General features: G+C 36.3%; 1 pseudogene; it reads left to right on the forward strand.

Moving 5' to 3' along the window:
- Positions 1–7,508: 7,508 nt before the first annotated feature.
- Positions 7,509–9,143, forward strand: LOC111148836 (annotated as a pseudogene).
- The last annotated feature ends 319 nt before the right edge of the window (positions 9,144–9,462 follow it).

Consider the following 9,462-nt stretch of genomic DNA (forward strand, 5'->3'; position numbering starts at 1 on the left):
ATTCACAGAACACTTTTATGAATTGTGTGATTCAAACCCCAAATGGTAAATCACTTGATTTATAGAGTGGTTCTACTTCATACAGCAACATTTCTATCTTTTCTTTTCTAGATAACAACACATGAAAGACACCTCCAGAGTACTCACTCTATTCTTTTGTTTTCTAAACCACTGTGTGACTGAAGACCTGAGTTAGTGGCTTCGTATCCTGAGATAATCCTGCAATAGCATTTGAATTACCACACACTGTTGTAGTTAGTAATTTGGCACTATGTAAATGCAGATAATGCTTAGCTGCTCTTAAAGATAGCCTTGTGTTTAAGCATACCACAGCTCTGTAAATTAGCAATTCTCAAGTGGGGGTCATAATCATAAACTCATAGTTTGCTCATGCAATTTAAGAGAGCTTATTTTAAATTATCACTGCTTTGTTTTTGTCGTAGACTGCCAAATGAGTCTATGTTTTGGTTTTAGTCCTATTATTTAATTTTTAATTTCAAATAATGCTAGCATGGGAAATAAAGTTTCCATGGGTTTATGATAAGCCATAGAGCATAATACCTAAAAGTCTGAGTTCACAGTTGGACTGTTTGCTTCATATCTCATATTTTCTTCATATTGGCTCTATGAACTTGGGCAAACTAAACTTCTAGAGATTCTCAACCTATAAAATGGGAATAATAAATGTAGTTACTTCATAAGTTAGGTTTTGTGAGTAAATGCATTGAAATTATATAGAACAATGCTTGAAAGAATAAATATTTAATAAATATATTTTATTTTCATCAAAAGTTCACAGATTTTTTTTTAATGAGATATACTGTAAAAACCTAATAACACGACTGCTAGAATACAGAAAATCTAGATTCTAGTGTTGACCTTGATTTTGTAGAAGATATTCAGGTTTCTTAAACCTTTCTATACACATTGGCTTTACTTTTTTTTTCATTTTTAGAGTGTATTCTAAATAATTACTTCTAGTCCATCTAGTCCAGTTTTACTTGTAAGGGCCTATTTAGCGAGGGGGATTCCATCTGGTTAAACAATGACCTTGTTGTTTATACAGTGAAACTTGAACTGTCCCTGCCCCCCCGCAAAGGGGACTTATTAAAACAAGTCCCGGAAACTAGTCCCAGGGAGCAAAGACCAAATACAAGGGTGGGTTAGGTCAGGTGGAGATATCCAATCAGTGGGGGCACATACTGTCTCCCTAGCTACCAAGGAGTATGGGCCCTGCCCTTTGGGTGCCTTTTGGGCGCCAATTCTGAACAAGGTGATAGGCTCGTTCAAATATCTACTATAGGGTAAATTGTAATCAATTGGTCATTTATGCGTGACTTAGCAGGACTGTGCAGCTTTCTCTGTGTGTTACAATCCCATTGGCCACCTGTGCGTGGCCAGGCCCAACCACATGGCCTTTGTCCTTAAAAGCTAGTCTGTGAGGCAGAGAGAGGTTGTCTCTTTGCAAGAGACGGCCCTGGCCAGTCAGTTTGATTCTCGATGCTTGGCACGAAATAAAGCTTTGCTTGACCTTCACTTTGTATCAATCTCGCTCCTTTGACCATGGACCCAACATTACTAATTATCTTCTATTATTTTATTATTTTAATTTGAAGATAGTTGGTACAAAACGTTACATAAAGTTCAAGTGTGCAATAGCATAGAGAACCCAGAAATAAATCCACAATTATATGGTCAGTTAAACTATGACAAAGAAGATAAGGGTATACAATGAGGAAAGAAAAGTCTCTTCAATACATGGTGCTGGGAAAATTGGACAGCTACACACACAAAATAAAACTTTCTAATGCCATACACAAAAATAACTCAAAATGGATTAAAGACTTAAATGTGAGATCTGAAACCATAAAATCCTAGAAATGAACATAGGAAGTCATTTCTTTGACCTTGGCTACAGGATCATTTTTCTAGGTATGTCTCCTAAGGCAAGGGAAACAAAAGTGAAAATAAATTATTAGGACTACATCAAAATTAGAAGCTTTTGCACAGTGAAAGAAACCATTGACAAAACAGAAAGGCAACCCACAGAATGGGAGAAGCTATTTGCAAATGATATATCCAATAGGGAGTTAATATTCAAAACATATAAGGAACTTACATAACTCAACACCAAAATACCCCAAAACAATCTAATTTAAAAAATAGGCAGAAAATTTGAATAGACATTTTTTTTTTCCAAAGAAGACATACAAATGGTCAACAAACAATAAAAAAATTCTCAATATCACTAACCATCAGGGAAATGCAAATCAAAACTATAATGAGATATCACCTCAGAACAGCTAAAATTAAAAAAAAAATACAAGAAATAACAAGTGTTGACAAAGATGCGTAGTGAAGAAAATTCTCATGAACTGTTGGGGGAAATGTAAATTGATATAGTGACTGCGGAAAACAGTATAGAGGTTCCTCCCAAAATTAAAACAAATGCCCTAGGGGCATCTGGGTGGTTCAGTGGGTTAAAGCCTCTGCCTTTGGCTCAGGTCATGATCTCAGGGTCCTGGGATAGAGCCCTGCATGGGGCTCTCTGCTTAGCAGGGAGCCTGCTTCCCTTCCTCTCTCTCTGTGGGTCTCTCTGCCTACTTATGATCTCTGTCTGTCAGATAAATAAATAAAATCTTTTAAAAAAATTTGCATTAAAAAAAAAACCCTATGATCCTATAATTCCACTAATAAGTATTACCAAAGAAAATGAAAACACTAATTCAAAAAGATATACACACTGCATGTTCATTGCCAGTATTAGCTACAATAATCAAAATATGAAAACAACCTACGTGCTTATCAAAGAAAGATGGATAAGGAAGATGTGGTGTAATACAGAATGGAATAATGCACAGCCATAAAAAGATGAAACTGTGCATCTGAGAAAATTGGAAAGTATTATGCTGAGAGAATTTAATAATATTTATACTCATTGACTTTAAATGCATGTTAATATATACCCTGCTTAACCCATGAGTTGGTTAAGATAGAGTAATATAATGAACAGGAAATCTGTTAACATTTTGAAAGTGTTATTATCTTTTCTAATATTAAACAAGTGAAATAAGGGAACTTTGATGGTGTATTTTAAAAACATATTTTTATGTATTTTTAATATAAAAAGTAAAATCAAACTCAGGGAAATTTGAACAATAACTATCCAATTTTAGTTGTGTATATAGTATATTCAGACATTATACTATACACTTCACAATGTATCTTTCTCCTTTAATTTATAACATCAAGATAAAATGTTGATTTTAAAATATCGACAGTATAGAATTTTTCGCATTTAATTTATAACATCATCAGTATAGTATTTACATTTTACCAATGAGGAAACTGAGGCCTAAAAGATTTAAGTAATTTGTTCAAAGTCATCAAGCTGCTAATGGATGAAATCTGAAAATTCAGTTATTTTATGCCAGGGCTTAAGCTTTTACCACAGTGGTGTGTTGTTTCTTCACTGCAACTATACACTTCTTGTAGTGTTTTTCATTAAACTGGAGACATATTTAATAGAAACATGAGAAAAAGTGTATTGTTTTTCACATCATTCTCTGAAATGACAAGAGCTTCTGCAAAGGCTACTTGACAGTGGATCAAGATGAGAATCTTTAACTTCAAGAGGAACAAACACACTGGAAGTGTATTGGAATGGGGAAAACGACTCTGGTAAATGTGCGACTTGGGTTTCTTAGTGGGAGGTTCAATGACAGAAGGCAGAAAGCAGATGCAAAAACTGATGGAAAGCTATGGGAACACAGTCATGTAAGGAAATACTGGTCCAAACTTGGGAAGTGAAAATGCCTGACTCAAAATGGGAGCAGTAGGAAAAAAAATAAAATAAAGTAAGTGAATAGGTGTGAGATGATTAGTGAGTGCTTGCTATTCAACATTAAGAACTGGAAGGTCTGCGGTGAATGAGTTTTTTGGGCTGGTTTCAAATTTCAAGTAGACTTATTCTGTGATTCATCTGTTTTAAGTTCTGTGAGAGACAAAGTAAAGCCTTGGTCCTTTTTACAATTATAATCCATTTTTAATATTTTCTTATATTACTGTTATAATCTTTTTGTTGCAAGTACAGTTCTTTACAATGTGAATATTCCAAAATGTGAAGTATTAACTCCATTCACTGTGCCAGTGAAAGAGAGTGTGAGAGGACAGTTAACCTTTTAAACACCTAATCTCTGCTAACCACTGAAAATGCAGCAATGAATTGAATTTTCAAGGCACTTTCCTTAAGAAGGTTGTATTTTAAGAGTAGGAATACTTAAAAATACTTAAATCACAAATAAGTAAATGAAATAGATTCAGGTGTTTATGCGGTGATGTAATCAGCAATGATTTATCATTTCCATTTGAGCAGAGAAATGAGGGTATAGACTTGGTGAATAATTCTGGGGAAATAGGTTAGTCAGAAGGAATAACATATTCAAAAGCCAAATTGGGAATGAGATTGACTACTGCTATAGACTGAATATTGTGGTCCCTCCCCCCAAATTCTTAAATTAAGTCTTAATCCCCAATATGATGATATTAAGACATGGGGCCTTTGGGAAGTGAGTAATTCGTGAAGATAGAGTACTCAGGAATGTAATTAGTGCCCTCATATAAAAGACTCTATAGAGCTCCCATTCCACTAGTGCCATGTGGGGACATGGAAAGAAGACAGCTATCTATGAGTCAGGAAGCAGGCAGGCTTTTACCAGACTCAAAATATGCTAATGTTTTGATCTTGGACTTCCCAAGCTTCGGAACTATGGGAAATAAGTTGCTGTCTAAACCACTCAATCTGTTGTTGTTCTAGCAGTCTGAACTAAGACTCACACCCAAGGGACGTTGAGGAAACTGCACTGAGTTGTGGTGAATTAGGGAGAGTCTTACAAGACACAAGTTCAGAAAAGGAGGTAAGATAGATCACGCTGAACTTACCTCCAAGAATAAGATGTTTGGATATTATTCTAATGAATAGTCCAATATTGGTATGAGTCCTATGACTTATGCATAAACATAGCCATAAGCATTTGGGTAGGTATCTCACATAATTTTCTACCTTTCTACTAAAGGTAGAAAATGCATAGGTAAAGAGAAGAGTAAAGAGTTTGATATAGAAGTTTAATAAAGAGCTGATGATAATTTGGAGAAAGCTTATGAAGGTTAGCTTAGAGATAAAAATCATAAAGCAAAAAATTTGGTATTGGAATGTTTGTGGAACTTAAGGGAAAACAGAATTTTGGCCTGAGCAACAGATTGAATGATGAATCCATTTATTAAACAGATAAAGTTTGAGATGAGCATATTTTGAAGGGGGGGTATGAATAATTGGGTTTTGGAAATTTTGAGTTTGCTGTACTTAGTCATCTCAAGAATGATGTATAGTGGTTGGAGACACAATTCTAGAGTTCAGATCCAGGCTAGGAAAAAAATAATTGAGAATCATGGGTCATGATGTAATGTGAGAAGCGTCATAACAGATGCATGGTCAATTTACTTAACATGCATGGCTGCTTCAAGGGCAGTTTTACAAATAAAGTTACTTTGAAGCAAGTTTTTCAAGGAATACAATTTTTCGTATATTTATTGAGCATTTATTTTCTGCCATACTATTTCTTGTTCAGCCATCTAAACATTATGTGGAAATTGAGACACAGAGATAACACATTATTTATAAAAAGCCATTAATGGTCAGAACTAGAGGTAGAACTTGCTTTTGTTTTGAGCTGGCAACAACGTGCCTTCCCTCTCCACCAGAGAAATGCCATGCACAGAGAAAGCAATAGGACAAATGTGCAGAAGATGGAGCACAATATGACTGACGAACAGAGCTCTCTGTGAGCCGCATTGTGATATGTGTAGGGTTGGGCTGTTTTAGGAGTTTGGGGAGAAGGTAGGGGTCAGGTGTTAAAAGCCCTCACATGGTTTGTGAAAGAGTTCAACCTTAGTCCACACAAAATGAAGTGGCCATTGAAGACTCTCAGATGGGTTGGGTGGACCCATCCAGCTGGGGTCCCATAAAGATCTAGTGTGTCAGTAGTGTGGGCATGTGGTGATCTACATTTCTTTTTAGGTGCTTAAATAACATAACTGTATTCTATAATACAAGAGGTGGATGCGAAGAGCCAAAAATTCACAATTAATTGCTGATACCAAATAACATTAGAAATTTCCCAGCAGTTTACCCTGAAAATGTCTTAGAACGTGGTTTCTTCCCTTTTTCAGAGTAACCATTTATAACAAAACAAATAAAATTCAGAATACTGTTATAAGATTTTTTTACATTCTATAAGAACTGTGATGTTTCATGATGTCATTATAGCATATCATAATTGAATAACATCATGAGATTCTATAGTTGAAATTCAACAAATTTCCAGAAATCTGATTGTGAAGGAAGGAAAATACATTGTCTTTGGTTATCCTCTATACGTATCATCACCCTGATACAGATAACTTCATATAATTTATGTATGCTTAAAATGTACATATATTGTGGTATTTTACAATTTAGATATCTTACAAAGCCTATTAATAGCAGAGATCTCAGGCTTGCATATATCAACCTGTGTACCAATAATTTGTTGAACACCTTACTGATTTCCAAGTTCTATGTAGAGGGAATATAGAAAAATAAACCATTTTTGTTTACATCTGAGGAGCTGGCATCACATTTGCATATCCACTTCCAGGTCATGGAAGAAACATCTTTATTCTTTAACAAAACTGCCTTTAGAAGGAAGATAAGGAAGTTTAATGATTAAGATAAGGAAGGGATTCTTCAATATTCTTCTACGTTGAACTTAACCGATTGAGGGTCTTAAATTGGTTTCACTCCTGACAAAGACAGAAAATACCAAGATTAAAATAAATGTATAATATTCTTATATATCTATGATTTGAAAAATTACTCATTACCTGACAAATAAGTTGAATTTCTATGTTCTCAATGAATAATCATAATTTTCACATCCCTACTTATTTTGGTTGCAAATGCACACACATACACTCCAAGAAAGACAGATCATTGAATATGTCAAAGTACATCAGTGATAATACTTTTTAATTATTACTATAATTATTTTCTCATGGGTTATAGTGGCTAAGGATCTATGAAAATTGAAGAGCCACAATTGATTATTTTATCAGTTTTGCTCTTTTTCCACTAGGTGTCACCATTGCTCTAGCACTTTAGGCTAGTAAACCAGCAAAATGCCTTCCACATCTGTTCTACGTAATGTGCTTTTCAACAGAAATTTACCTGGTAAATTGATAAAAATAATTATAAAGATGTATGATTATTTAATGACAATAGAAGAACTATAAAATGGAGTGAGGGTGTTCAAAATAAAACTTTTTTCAAATTGATTTGCAAGGACAGTGTCTTCAAGTGATATCCTAATATTCAGGCCTTTCTCTTGTTACAGTCAATGTACAAAATTTCACATATTTTCTGCATTTGATCACCAAGGGCTGGAAAAATATCACTATTTTGAAAACGAACAATGAATCGCCATCTTTTCAGGAGAGGGTGAGGGTAACTTAAGGTGTCCTCCATTTTCATGGTCGCCAAAATACTAAGCAAAGCCCATCCGTACAACCCAAGACATTGTCCCATTTCAGTCTGTCCATTACATTTTTTAAAGTATTTAGAATGATTATAAGCTTCTTTCTAACAAAAGTTATTGGAAGCTGTGGAGACAGATTGCAAAGGGTTTATTTACTATCTGTCTGTACTTAGTTACTTATTGGCTTTGTGAAAGAACTGAAATGTTTGAAGTGACATTTCAGTAATGGCTATGTCTTTGCTAGGTTGGAGAGGAGCATGAGGCGTAACCAAAATAAGCTTGAAATATTCCAGAAAATGCTTCACGATCTTCAAGTTTATTTTGCAATCGGAAAAGAAATACTCCCAAGGAATACGAGGAAGAGACGGAGATAGGAGTGGTATGGTAGGCCATTATGACAGCGATTTGGAATGGGCTTTAGACTAATATTGGCCAAAAGAGTAATTTTTCTACCTCGGTTTTTTGTTTTTCTAAAACAGTTTGGTCCGAGGGTTGTAGATGTGAAAAACCCCTCTGTAGCTGGAAAGTCAAACATACAGAGAAAACAAAACAAAGCAAACAAAACAAAACACAAACACATGCACAAACCATATTTCTTTAACAAAATTACAGGGCCATCTTTTATATAACGCCTTCCTTTTTTTGTTTTTTCTTTCCTTCATGATCAGTTTTACTCTTTTCCTGACAAAATTTTCTTTCCTTTATTTTAGTTTCTGCTTCCTTTTCTTCTGTAATCCCCTATACTTTTTTTTAAATCTTCTTCTTGATTTCTCTACACATGAGAAATTATTTTCCTCTAATTTATTGAGATAAATATATCTATTGATTTTGTCGTTGTATTTTTGGTTTTAAAATAAAGAACCAGTACCATCCCAGGGTGCTTTGCAGCACCGGTTCTTTTCCGCGGGCTGCTCTCCTTCGGAGTAGGCCGTAGGCAGGAGCCAGAGTGCAATGGCAGGATCCTGAAGCTCCACTTCCACAAGGACTGGCAGTGGCCTGTGGCCACGTAGTTCAACCAGCTGGGGCAGAAGATCCGCAGACACAAAGCCCAAGCAAGCCAAGACGGGCACTATGGCCCCGCACCCAGCGTCCAGACTCTTCGGGCCCAGGGGGAGGTATCACACCAAAGTGCGAGTTGGCAGGGGCTTCAGCTTGGAAGAGTTGCGGGCGGCTGGCATCCACACGGTTGCAGAGACCATTGGGATCTCGGTGGATCCAAAAAGGTAGAACAAGTCCACCACATCCCTGCAGGCTGCTGTGCAGGGCTGAAGCGGAAGGAATACCTTTCCAAGCTCATCCTCTTCCCCAGGGACCCCTCAGCCCGCAGCAAGGGAGACAGCCCTGCTGAAGAACTCAGATTGGCTCCTCAGCTGAAAGGATGGGTCATCCCCACACAGATTTTCTAGAAGACAGAGAGCATCCGAGTTATTCCAGACTTCTGGGAACTTCCGGGGCTTTGCCAGTCTTTGCATTGCCCAGACCGATATCCGGCTTTTTGGCATCCAGGCAAAAAGGGCCAAGGAAGCTGCAGAGAAGGATGCGTAGAAGAAAAAGATAAAATGTCATTGGTAACTTGTGATAATTAATAATTAATTAATTTAGCAACTATTTAAGGAAGAAATAATATGTAGCTATATTAGATCAAAGGTTGAGCATTCATTAGCTCACTTATTTGTTTTATTTATTTATTTATTTATTAAATATTTTTATTTATTTATTTCACAGAGAGAGATCACAAGTAGGCAGAGAGGCAGGCAGAGAGAGAGAGAGAGAAGAGGAAGCAGGCTCCCCGCCGAGCAGAGAGCCCGATGTGGGGCTCGATCCCAGGACTCTAGGATCATGACCCGAGCCGAAGGCAGAGGCTTTAACCCACTGAGCCACCCAGGTGCCC

Source organism: Enhydra lutris, unplaced genomic scaffold (assembly GCF_002288905.1).
Source record: "Enhydra lutris kenyoni isolate GAN:26980312 unplaced genomic scaffold, ASM228890v2 scaffoldscaffold21, whole genome shotgun sequence".
Taxonomy (NCBI): Eukaryota; Metazoa; Chordata; class Mammalia; order Carnivora; family Mustelidae; genus Enhydra; species Enhydra lutris.